Below are 12,214 nucleotides of genomic sequence, written 5' to 3'. Positions count from 1 at the left end.
ACTGAGCTGAATGAAAATGAGAATATGATATATCAAAATTTGTGGAGCATAGCTAAAGTTAAGAGGGAAACTTATAACAGTAAATGCCTCCATTAGAAAAAGAGGGAAGGTTTCAAACCAATGCTCTAAATTCCTACCTCAAGAACCAAGAAAAGTTAGAACAAAATAAGCCCAAACTAAGCAGAAAAAAAGGAAATAATAAAGATAAGAACAGAAATCAGTGAAAACAAAAACAATAGAGAAAATCAATGAAATAAAAAGCTAGTTCTTCAGGGAAAAAAAATCAATAAAACTGACAAATTTCTAGTAAGACTGACATCAATGAAAAGAGAGAAAACATAAATTATTAATCTCAGGAATGAAACAGGGGCTATCACTACTGATTCTGAAGCTGTTAAAGGGATAGTAAGGGAATACTATGAACAACTTCATGCTCATGAATTCAATGTAGAAGAAAAGGACTAATTCCTCAAAACCTAAAGCTACCAAAACTCAACCAAGATAAAATAGATAATCTTAATAGTCCTATAACCACTAATGAATTGCATGTGATTAATTAAAGAGCTCCTGGAAAAGAAATCTCTAGGCCCAGATTTTTTCCACTGGACAAATTTATTAAATATTCAAAGAAACATTAACACCAATTTTATACAATGTCTTCCAGGAAATAAGAGGAAATACCTCTTAAATATTACCTTGATCCCCAAAACCAAACAAGGACAACACACACAAGAAGAAAACTGCAGACCAATATCTCTCCTGAACTTATATTCAAAAATTCTAAACAAAATTTTATCAAATTCAATTTAATAATATATAAATATAATATGTCATGACCAAGTGAAAATTATTCTAGATAGGTAAGGTTGATTCATCATTCAAAACTCAATCAATGTAATTTACCATATCAGTAAACTAAAGAAGAAAAAATTTTGACCATATCAGTTAATGCAAAACAGTATCTGAAAAATCCAACACCAAGTCATTATTTAAAAGCAGAAACTAAACTTTCAGAACACTGTGAATAGAGGGGAATTTTCTCTACCTCATAAAGAGCATTAAAAAAAAACAACCTTACACCTAGCCTTACACTTAATGGATAAAAACTAAATGTTTTCTCTCTAAGATAGGGAACAAGATAAGAATACACACTCATTGTTTTTATTCAACATAGCACTGGAAGTAAGTCAAATGCAGTTAAGCAAGAAAAAATAAATAAAAAGCATACAGATAGAAAGAAGAAAAGAAAGAAAAAAGGAAAGAAGAAAGAAAAAAATCTTTCCCTATTTGCAAATGACAATTGGCTATGTAGAAAATCTCAAGCAATTTACAGAAAAAACTCCTAGAACTAATAAGTGAGCTCAACAAGTTCAAAAGATATACTATCAACACACAAAAGGCAAATACATTTTTATATACTAACAATAAACACATGCCAGCTGAAATTTAGGACTTGATAGTACCATTTACAATCACTAAATATACATCTACTTATGTATGAAACCTAGTCAGGATCTGTATGCTGAAAAGTTGTTACTGTTGTTCAGTCACTCAGTCATATCCAGCTCTTTACAACCTCATGGACTGCAGCACGCCAGGCTTCCCTGTCCTTCACCATCTCCTGGAACTTGCTGAAACTCATATCCTTTGAGTCCATGATGCCATCTAACCATCTCATCCTCTGTCGTCCCCTTCTCCTGCCTTCAATCTTTCCCAGCATCAGGGTCTTTTCTAATAAATCAGCTCTTCACATCAGGTGGCCAAAGTATTGGAGCTTCAGTTTCAGCATCAGTCCTTCCAATGAATATTCAGAGTTGATTTCCTTTCGGATTCACTACTTTGAACTCCTTGCAGTCCAAGGAACTCCAACACAGCAGTTCAAAAGCATCAATTCTTTGGTGCTCAGCTTTCTTTATAGTCCAACTCTCACATCCATACATGATTGCTGGAAAAACAATAGCTTTGACTAGATGGACCTTTGTTGGCAAAGCAATGTCTCTGCTGTTTAACATGTTGCTTAGGTTTCTCATAGCTTTTCTTCCAAGGAGCAAGTGTCTTTTAATTTCATGGCTGCAGTCACCATCTGCAGGGATTTTAGAGCCCAAGAAAATGAAGTCCGCCACTGTTTCCATTGTTTCCCCATCTATTTGCCATGAAGTGATGGGACTGGATTTTTTTTGAATGTTGAGTTTTAAGCCAGCTTTTTCACTCTCCTCTTTCACCTTCATCAAGAGGCTCTTTAGTTCCTCTTTACTTTCTACCATAAGGGTGTTGTCAGCTGCATATCTGAGGCTATTGATATTTCTCCTGGCAATCTAGAGATTTCTTCAAGAAAATTAGAGACACCAAAAAAACATTTCATGCAAAGATGGGCACAATAAACACAGAAATGATATGGGCTGGACCTAACAGAAGCAGAAGTAATTAAGAAGACGTGGCAAGAATACACAGATGAACTATACAGAAAAGATCTTCATGACCCAAATAACCATGATGGTGTGATCACTCACCTAGAGCCAGACGTCCTGGAGTGCAAAGTCAAGTGGGACTTGTAAGCATCACTATGAACAAAGCTAGTGGAGGTGATGGAATTCCAGCTGAGCTATTTCAAATCCTAAAAGATGATGCTGTTAAAGTGCTGCACTCAATATGCCAGCAAATTTGGAAAACTCAGCAGTGGCCACAGGACTGGAAAAGGTCAGTTTTCATTCCAATCCCAAAGAAAGGCAATGCCAAAGAATGTTCAAACTACTGCAAAATTGCACTCATCTCACACACTAGCAAAGTAATGCTCAAAAATCTCCAAGCTAGGCTTCAACAGTATGTGAACCATGAACTTCCAAATGTTCAAGCTGGATTTAGAAAAGACAGAGGAACCAGAGATCAAATTGCCAACATCTGTTGGATCATAGAAAAAGCAAGAGAATTTCAGGAAAACATTTACTTTTGCTTCATTGACTACACGAAAGCCTTCGACTGTGTGGATCACAAATAACTGTGGAAAATTCTTCAAGAGATGGGAATACCAGACCACCTGACCTGCCTTCTGAGAAATCTGTATGCAGGTCAAGAAGCAACTGGACATGGAACAATGGACTGGTTCCTAATTGGGAAAGGAGTACTTCAAGGCTGTATATTGTCACTCTGTTTATTCAACTTATATGCAGAGTACATCATGCGAAATGCTGGCCTGGAGGAAGCACAAGCTGGAATCAAGATTGCTGGGAGAAATATCAATAACCTCAGACATGCAGATGACACCACCCTTATGGCAGAAAGTGAAGAAGAACTAAAGAGCCTCTTGATGAAGGTGAAGAGGAGAGTGAAAAAGCTGATTTAAAACTCAACATTCAAAAAACGAAGATCATGGCATTCAGTCACATCACTTCACGGCAAATAGATGGAGAAACAAAGGAAACCATGACAGACTTTATTTTCTTGGGCTCTAAAATCACTGCAGATGGTGACTGCAGCCATGAAATTAAAAGATGTTTGCTCCTTGGAAGAAAAGCTATGACCAACCTAGACAGCATATTAAAAAGCAGAGACATCACTTTGCTGACAAAGGTCCGACTAGTCAAAGCTATGGTTTTTCCAGTGGTCATATATGGATGTGACAGTTGGACCATAAAGAAAGTTGAGTGCTGAAGAATTGATGCTTTTGAACTGTGGTATTGGAGAAGAGTCTTGAGAGTCCCTTGGACTGCAAGGAGATCAAACTAGTCAATCCTAAAGGAAATCAGTCCTGAATATTCACTGGAAGGACTGATGCTAAAGCTGAAGCTCCAATACTTTGGCCACCTGATGCAAAGAACTGACTCATTACAAAAAACCCTGATGCTGGAAAAAACTAAAGGCAGGAGAAGGGGACAACAGAGCATGAGATGGTTGGATAGCATCAGTGATTCGATGGACATGAGTTTGACCAAGCTCTGGGAAGTTGGTGATGGACAGGGAAGGCTGGCATGGTGCAGTCCATGGGGTCACAAAGGGTCAGACACGACTGAGTGACTGAACTGTACTGAATCTTGTGCTTCTGCTTGTGCTTCATCCAGCCCAGCATTTCACATGATGTACTCTGCATGTAAGTCAAATAATCAGCATAACAATATACAACCTTGACATACTCCTTCCCCAGTTTGGAACCAGTCCGTTGTTCCATGTCCAATTCGGACTGTTACTTCTTGACCTGCATACAGGTTTTTCAGGAGGCAGGTAAGGTGGTCTGCTATTCCTATCTCTTTAAGAATTTTCCAGTTTGTTGTGATCCACATAGTCAAAGGCTTTAGTGTAGTCAATGAAGCAGAAGTAGATGTTTTTTTCCAAAATTCTTTTGCTTTTCTATGATCCAATGGATGTTGGCAATTTGATCTCTGGTTCCTCTGCCTTTTCTAAATTCAGCTTGAATATCTTGCAGTTCTCGGTTCACGTATTATAGAAGCCAAGGTTGCAGGATTTTGAGCATGACCTTGCTAGTACATGACATGAGTGTAATTATGCGGTATTTTGAACATTCTTTGGCACTGTCCTTCTTTGGGATTGGAATGAAAACTGACCTTTTCCAGTCCTGTGGCCACTGCTGAGTTTTCCAAATTTGCTGGCATAGTGAGTGCAGCACTTTAATAGCATCATCTTTTAGGATTTGAAATAGTTCAGCTGGAATTCCATCCCCTCCACTAGCTTTGTTCATAGTGATGCTTCCTAAGCCCCACTTGACTTCACACTCCAAAATGTCTGGCTCTAGGTAACATGCTGAAATTACAATATATTAATGAAAGAAATCAAAGAAGACCTAAATTGATTTACAAATTTCATGCAATTTGTATAAAAATATCAGCAAGGTTTGTTGTTTTTTTTTTTTTTTACATAATAATACTTATTTCAAAATATGCAGAGAAGGGCAAAGGAACCAGAGTGGCTAAAACAATTCTGTTAAAGAAGAATAAAGTAGGGAATTCCCTGGCAGTCCAATGGTTGGGATTCCACACTTTCACTAGCAAGGGCCTGGGTTACATCCTTGGTCAGGGAGCTAGGATTTGGGAGGTGCTTCTAAATAATAACAATAATAATAAAAAATAATAAAGTGAAAAGAATCACCTCAATCAATGTTAAGGCTTACTATATCACTACAGTAATTAAAAGATTGTGATACTGGTGGAAAGAGAGACAAATAGATAGATCAATGAAACAGAACAGAGAACCCAGAAATAGACTCACAGGAATATGACCAAATTATTTTTTGACAAAGGTGCTAAGCAGTTGAAAGGAGAACGGATAGCTTTTTCAAAGAATGCCACTGGAGCAATTGAACATCATATCCAAAAATTAACTCAAATTGAAAATTGATTAGATTGTAAAACAAACTGTAGAACTTTTAGAAAAAAAACACAGGGACTTTCCTGGTGGTCCAGTGGCTAAGACTGCACTCCCAATTCATGAGGCCCAGGTTTGATCCCTGGTCAGGGAAGTAGATCCTACATGTCATAACTAAGAGTTCACAGGCCACAGTGAAGATCAAATATCCCATATGCTGCAACTAAGACCCAGTGCAACCAAATGAATAAACGTTTTTTAGAAAAAAAGGAAAAAAAAACATAGAAGAAAATCTTCAAAGCCTAAGGTTAGGTGAAGAATTCTTACTTGACATCTAAAACACAATCCATAAAAGGAAACATTGATCATTTCAACCTTGGCAAAAACAAAAACTTTTGTTCTGTGAAAGCCTGTGTGAAGAGGATGAAAAGACAAGCTATAGACTGGGAGAAAATAACTCCAAACCACCTATCTGACAAAGAACTAGTATCCAGACGACATGAAGCACTCTGAAAACTAGCAATATTATAAAGTAAAAAAAAAATAATAATAATATTAAAGCAAAAAAAAAAAAAAAGAACGGTGAGCGAAAAAAAAAAAAAAAAAAAAGAATCCTCCAAATGTGACAATAAAAAAAAAAAAAAATCCAGTTAGAAAATGGGCAAAAGACATGCATGGACATTTCATTGAAGAGGATAAACAGATGGCAAGTGAGCACATGAAAAGATGTTCAGCCATTAGGGAAATGTCAATTAAAACTACAGTGAGATATTACTACACACCTGTCATAATGGCTAAAATTTTTAAAAAGTAGTGACAATCCCAGATGCTGAGAAAGATGCAGAGAAACTGAACCACTCACACATCGCTGGTGGGAATGTTAACTGGTACAACCACTACCGCATAGAATATGGCAGTTTTAATCAAAGTAAACTAACTATACAAAGTTGTACTCACCATACACCCCAGCAGTTGCAGTCTTAAGCATTTGTGTCAGAAATATGAAAACTTATGTTCACACAAAACCTGTACACAAATGTTCGTAGCAGTTTGATTCCTAAAAGCCCCGAACAGGAACCACTCAGATACACTTCCTTGGGTTGAACAAACAGTGGCACATCCATACTATGGAAAACTATTCAGCCAAAAAAAAAAAGAAACGAAGTAATGACCAACTTGGATAAACATCTAGGAAATTATGCTGAATGAAATACAGCCAATCTTTAAAGGATACATACTACATGATTTCATGTATGTAACATCCATGAAATAAAAGAATTATAACAATGGAAAACAGAAGAGGGGAGGCTAAACAAGAGCATAGACAAACCCTGGAATTAGATTGGCTTCTAAATCCAGCTCCACAGTGAACTACCAAATATTTGGGTGAGTTGCTTAATTTCTTTGAGCCTTGATTTCCACATTCATAAAGTGGTTTTCATTCATTTATTCAGTCAATCAACAAATGCTTAGTTCCAAGTGTTGAGGATAGCGGTGAACAAGAGAGACAAAAATCTTTGCTCTCATAGAGGTGACACTCTAGTGGGGAGAAGAGAGGCAATAAATAAACATACTAATTAATACATATCAGCAAAGATGGCATTAATACTATCAGCAAAAGTAAAGCAAAGTGAGGCGAAAAAAGAGAAAGCATATAGAATATTTAGTACAATACTAGAACATAGAGGTAAAAGAATAAGAAGCATATGCAGTGCTTAGCACAGTGCTAGAAATAGTTAATGTTCAAAAAATACTAATTATTGTTATACATTGCTATTAACAATCAGTAAAAATGTTATTTTTAAAGGTTTAAATGTTAGCAAGAGTGAAGGGAAGTGAATACTCTCATACACTGCTGATGGGCAATTCATACAGCCTCTTTGAAGGCCAACTTGGCAGATCGTTTAAAATTAAAAATACTCATGCCCTATGACCCAGCAAACTGAACTCTGAAACCAAACTATCTGAGTTCAAATCCTGGCCCTGCTATTGACCAGCTGTGTGACCTTTGGTAAGTTGTTTAACCTCTCTGTGCCTTGGTTTCCTAATCTGTAAAACAAGGATAAAATATGGGCTTGTTGTGAGGATTAACTGAATTCATATATGTAAAGCATTTAGAATAGAATTGAGCACATAGTAAGTGTTATATGTCAATCCTAAAGAATATCAACCCTGAATATTCATTGGAAGGACTGATACTGAAGCTGAAGCTCCAATACTTTGGCCGCCTGATGCAAAGAGCTGACTCACTGGAAAAGATCCTGATTCTGGGAAAGATTGGAGGCAAAAGGAGAAGAGGGCGGCAGAGGATGAGATGGTTAGATAATATCAGTGACTCAGTGGACATGAATTTGAGCAAGCTCCGGGAGATAGTGAAGGAAGGACAGGGAAGCCTAGCATACTGCAGTTCATGAGGTCAGATGACTTAGCGACTGAACAATAACAACAAGTGTTATATATGCATTTGTCGCATAAATTCCCCTTCTCAATATTTACCTAGGGAAACACATCTACACCAAATCAGGCTTACAGATGCTCATCTACAGTACTGTTTGTAGCAGTTAGACAAAAATGGAAACTACCTAAATACTCATCTCCATATAAGGCAATTGAGAAATAAAGGAAGGTATAGTGGTACTAGGGAATCATCTGAAACAGCTAAAAAAATGAAGCAAATTGCTATGTTCAGCTATGGAAAGATCTATGAAAAGAGTTGTTATGTACCAAAAAGCTAAATTCAGAATGATACCTACAGGATGATCCTATCCAAACAAAACATGTTATATATATATATATATAGAGAGAGAGAGAGAGAGAGAGAGAGAGACCTAGAAGGATACACTTCAAATTGATGTTGTTAGTGGTGAATGTTGGGGGATGTCTGATTGGATATAAGTGTCATAAAAAATGATCCTATATTTTATATGGAGAATATATTCATCTGTGACTTGTGTGATTAAAAAGAATTGTTTTAAAGTTTAATAAGGAAATAGCAAAAAATGACCAAAGGGAATTATTTTTTCAACAAATAGTTCTGGAGCATTGGCTATCCATAAGCATAAAAATAACCTCTATCCATATCTTGTTTCATATTAAAAAGTTAACACAAAATGGATCATTGACCTAAATATAAAACCTAAAACTATTAAATTTCTAGAAGAAATCATAGGAGAAAATCTGTGTGATCTAGAGTTAGGCAAAGACTTTTTAGATATATAAAATATGGGCTTGTTGTGAGGATTAACTGAATTCATATATGTAAAGCATTTAGAACAGAATTGAGCACATAGTAAGTGTTATATGTCAATCCTAAAGAATATCAACCCTGAATATTCATTGGAAGGACTGATACTGAAGCTGAAGCTCCAATACTTTGGCCACCTGATGCAAAGAGCTGACTCATTGGAAAAGACCCTGATTCTGGGAAAGATTGGAGGCAAAAGGAGAAGAGGGCGGCAGAGGATGAGATGGTTACCAAAAGCACAGTCCATAAAAGAAAAAATATGATAAGTCAGATTTCATCATAATTAAATACTCCTGCTTTTTGAAAGACAATATTAAAATATGAAAGACAAACAATGGATTGGAAAAGATATTTTCAAGTCACATATATCATAAAGGATTTGCATCCAGAATATATAAAGGACTCTTAATAAGAAAAAACAGCCCATTTTTTTTAATGGGCAAATCATTGGAACAGATATTTCACCAAAGAAGATATATGGATGGAAAAAAAACACATGAAAAGCTGTTGAGCATCATTAGCTTTAGGGGAAATGCATAATAAATCCACAATGATATACAACTACATATCTATTCAGTTCAGTTCAGTCGCTCAGTCATGTCTGACTCTTTGCGACCCCGTGAATCACAGCACGCCAGGCCTCCCTGTCCATCACCAACTCCCAGAGTTCACTCAGACTCATGTCCATCGAGTCAGTGATGCCATCCAGCCATCTCATCCTCTGTTGTCCCCTTCTCCTCCTGCCCCCAATCCCTCCCAGCATCAGAGTCTTTTCCAATGAGTCAACTCTTCGCATGAGGTAGCCAAAGTACTGGAGTTTCAGCTTTAGCATCTTTCCTTCCAAAGAAATCCCAGGGCTGATCTCCTTCAGAATGGACTGGTTGGATCTCCTTGCAGTCCAAGGGACTCTCAAGAGTCTTCTCCAACACCACAGCTCAAAAGCATCAATTCTTCGGTGCTCAGCCTTCTTCACAGTCCAACTCTCACATCCATACATGACCACAGGAAAAACCATAGCCTTGACTAGACGGACCTTTGTTGGCAAAGTAATGTCTCTGCTTTTCAATATGCTATCTAGGTTGGTCATAACTTTCCTTCCAAGGAGTAAGCATCTTTTAATTTCATGGCTGCAGTCACCATCTGCAGTGATTTTGGAGCCCAGAAAAATAAAGTGGACACTGTTTCCACTGTTTCCCCATCTATTTCCCATGAAGTGATGGGACCAGATGCCATGATCTTCGTTTTCTGAATGTTGGGCTTTAAGCCAACTTTTTCACTCTCCACTTTCACTTTCATCAAGAGGCTTTTGAGTTCCTCTTCACTTTCTGCCATAAAGGTGGTGTCATCTGCATATCTGAGGTTATTGATATTTCTCCTGGCAATCTTGATTCCAGCTTGTGCTTCTTCCAGCCCAGCGTTTCTCATGATGTACTCTGCATATAGGTTAAATAAACAGGGTGACAATATGCAGCCTTGATGTTCTCCTTTTCCTATTTGGAACCAGTCTGTTGTTCCATGTCCAGTTCTAACTTTTGCTTCCTGACCTGCATACAAATTTCTCAAGAGGCAGATCAGGTGGTCTGGTATTCCCATCTCTTTCAGAATTTCCCACAGTTTATTGTGATCCACACAGTCAAAGGCTTTGGCATAGTCAATAAAGCAGAAATAGATATTTTTCTGGAACTCTCTCGCTTTTTCTGTGATCCAGCGGATGTTGGCAATTTGATCTCTGGTTCCTCTGCCTTTTCTAAAACCAGCTTGAACATCTGGAAGTTCACGGTTCACATATTGCTGAAGCCTGGCTTGGAGAATTTTGAGCATTACTTTACTAGCGTGTGAGATGAGTGCAATTGTGTGGTAGTTTGAGCATTCTTTGGCATTGCCTTTCTTTGGGCTTGGAATGAAAACGGACCTTTTCCAGTCCTGTGGCCACTGCTGAGTTTTCCAAATTTGCTGGCATATTGAGTGCAGCACTTTCACAGCATCATCTTTCAGGATTTGAAATACCTCCACTGGAATTCCATCACCTCCACTAGCTTTGTTTGTAGTGATGCTTTTTAAGGCCCACTTGACTTCACATTCCAGGATGTCTAGCTCTAGGTCAGTGATTACACCTTCGTGATTATCTTGGTCGTGAAGATCTTTTTTGTACAGTTCTTCTGTGTATTCTTGCCATCTCTTCTTAATATCTTCTGCTTCTGTTAGGTCCATACCATTTCTGTCCTTTATCGAGCCCATCTTGGCATGAAATGTTCCCTTGGTTATCTCTAATTTTCTTAGAATGCCTAAAATTAAAAAGACTGACCTTCATAGGCAACAAAAGAAAAAAAAGTAAATAAGTTGTGTGCTTAGTCGCTCAGTCATGTCCGATTCTTGTGATCCCATAGACTGTAGCCTGCCAGGCTCCTCTGCCCATGGGATTCTCCAGGCAAGAATACTGGAGTGGGTCACCACTTCCTTCTCCAGGGGATCTTCCCGACTCAGGAGTTGAACCCAGGTCTCCTACATTACAGGCACATAGATTCTTTTCCGACTGAGCTACAAGGGAAGCCCAGATAAATTACACTCCATCAGATCAAAATATTTGTGCATCAAAGAACTCAAAACAGTGAAAAACAACCCACAGAATGGGAGAAAATATTTGCAAATCATGTACCTGACAAGGAATTAGTATACAGAATATATAAGGACTCCTAAAATTCAACATTTTAAAAAAACCAAACAACCCAATTCAAAAATAGGCAAAGGACTTGAACAGATATTTCTCCAAGGAAGGTATACAAATGGCTAATAAGCACATGAAAAGATGCTGAATATCACTAATCATTACAGAAATGAAAAACAAAATCACAGTGAGGTACAATTTCTCATCCATTAGGGTGGCTATTTTTTTTAATGGAAAAAATTAAGCATTGGTGAAGATATATATGGGGAAATTTGGAATGTTTGTGCATTGCTGATGGGAGTGTAAATGCCATTATGGAAAATAATTTGGCAGTTCCTCAAAAAGTTAAACATAGAATCACCACGTGATCCAGCAATTGCGCTTCTAAGTACAGACCCAAAAGAAATGAAAAACGCAGCTCAGATACTTGTACATCAATATTCATTGCAGCAGTATTCATAATATCCAAAAGGTGGAAATGACCTATGTCCATCAACAGAGAATGGATAAACAAATTGCAGGGTATACAAACAATGGAATATTATTCAGATTTTAAAAGTAGTGAAACTCAAACATGCTATTAATACAGTATGGGTGAACTTTTAAAACATCATGCAAAGTGAAATAAGCCAGATACAAAAGGACAAATATTGTATGATTCCACTTATATAAGATGCCTAGAATTGACAAATTCACGTAGAGAAAGAAAGTAGAATAGAGGTTACCAGGAGCTGGGACCAAGGGGTAAAGGGGAGCTACTGTTTAAGATGAAAAGGCTCTGAAAATGAAGAGTGGTGATAAGTGCATATGGCGAATGTACTTTTTAAAAAAATTATTCAAGTATAGTTGATTTACAATATTATGTTAGTTTCTGGTGTATAGTAAAGTGGTTCAGTTATTTTATATATATATATATATATACACACACATATATACTTTAAAAAATGTATTTGTCTTTAATTGAAGGATAATTGCTTTACAATATTGTGTTG

Source organism: Bos grunniens, chromosome X (genome assembly GCF_055505025.1).
Source record: "Bos grunniens cultivar Pamir isolate PY7600 chromosome X, Bosgru_T2T1.0, whole genome shotgun sequence".
In the NCBI taxonomy this organism is placed as follows: domain Eukaryota; kingdom Metazoa; phylum Chordata; class Mammalia; order Artiodactyla; family Bovidae; genus Bos; species Bos grunniens.
Note: the sequence above shows the minus strand (reverse complement) of the source record.